The sequence below is a fragment of the Diaphorina citri genome, unplaced genomic scaffold, assembly GCF_000475195.1.
Source record: "Diaphorina citri unplaced genomic scaffold, Diaci psyllid genome assembly version 1.1 scaffold9, whole genome shotgun sequence".
Taxonomy (NCBI): domain Eukaryota; kingdom Metazoa; phylum Arthropoda; class Insecta; order Hemiptera; family Psyllidae; genus Diaphorina; species Diaphorina citri.
Window position 1 is genome coordinate 671,548 of NW_007377448.1, and position 1,677 is coordinate 673,224.

The 1,677-nt window shown below is 41.1% G+C and overlaps 1 pseudogene; it reads left to right on the forward strand.

Moving 5' to 3' along the window:
• The first annotated feature begins 588 nt into the window (after positions 1–588).
• LOC103505500 overlaps positions 589–1,677 on the forward strand; it is a 4,344-nt pseudogene continuing 3,255 nt past the window's right edge.

Sequence of the window (1,677 nt, forward strand, 5' to 3'; positions counted from 1 at the left end):
AAACTACTTACCTCTCTTATAAAAAGACCCATCTCCTTTTCCAAACTGAAAAGAAGCCATGAGCTTGGAAGTAAGCTCTTTAACAGTCGACAATTCTTGACTATTGATATACAGTCCACCTATACCTATTGACTATATACAGTGACTATCCTATTGACTATAGATAGGGATACTATTACAGCCTACATGGAGTGGGATACTATGGCGTGTTTGTGGGAAGCATTTCCAAATCTACACACAATCTAGGGTTGCGTTCCAGTTGGTGCCTTGTGGTCTTACAGGGGGGAGGCCTTTATAAACGTTAGCTTTTAAATTTCATAAGAAACCCAGCCGAGGACCTAAGTTTTCGAGAACTGGCAAGACGGACTAGAACTGTTCTTAGTTCGTGTAAGTAGTGGACGAGACAGATTGGAATGCGATGTACGAGGTTTTCTGAAATTTATATTATTAACTTTTAATATTATAGATGTTATCCTAAGGGATGAGGAGAGAATATTCTCTGTTCTGACGGATTATTCTTCCTCATTTAGGTGACATGTGCAGATGTAAAAGTTAATAAATAAATTTCCAACAACGTCAGATATAGACATGAAGGTGTCAATATATCTGCTCAGCGGCAAATTGCTAGAATACACCTCTCAAAAGATAGATGTAATGTTCGTAAGATGTATCACGACAAAAGGCGTTCCAAAACTACCGGTCTCGGCTGTTTTTATAAATTAAAGCTAACGTCGTTATATAAAGGTCCCCCCTGTAAGGAACACACAAGCACCAACTGCAACGCACCACTAGATTAGAGATTCTGGAAATGGCTTCCCCCAGGATAGGTATAGTGAGGTATCCGCTATGTAGGTTATAGGTATGCCTATCATATTGTCAATAGGTATAGCGTGGACTGTATATAGTTCAATAGGTATAGGTGACTGTATATCTCATAGGTCAAATTCGTCGACTGGAGAAGGAGCTTACTTTCGAAAGTTTCCTTTTTTTTTCCAGTTTGGAAAAGGAGATGGTCTTTTTTAAGAGAGGTAAGTAGTTTTAAGTTTTAAATTGCGGTTATAAAAAGTAATAATATCTATCAGCAGATTAGGAAGACGAAATTAAATTATAAGTATTTAAGGTATTTAAATTTTAAACTGCTCTCGTTAATGTATATACCTATCTCCTCGTTCCCTGCTCGTCCCCCCCTCCTCTACTTTAATCCGCCTTTCTCTCCTCTTCCATGTCACCTCCCTCCTCCTTTAGAAAGTATTTTTACACTAAAGAACAAAAATCGCACCCCCGTCAAATTTGAAACCGTAAATTTTTATTTTTACCTTTTGAGAGTTGCCTCTTCTTTTTTCAAAAGACGCGTACGCGCGCTTTTTGAGGGGGCTTGTACCCCCTATTCCTCCCCCATCCCTACTAACTCCCTCTCCCCCCTTTCCCCTTCCGGCTGTACTGAACTGGCACCGATATAGCTAGAAGGTAAGACTTTGGGGCGGGAGGGGAAGAAGAAGAAGAACCCAAAAGCTCCCTCCCCTCCTTTCCTACTGTCCGCCCTTATTTCTTCCCAAAAGAATAAGGGCGGACAAGTAGGAGAGGATAAAAGGGAGGGTCCGGATAGGGTACACCGGTTGCTAAAGCTCCCGTATTGCTGTGGTTGGAGGTGGTGGGAAAGGGAAGAGGAGCACATCT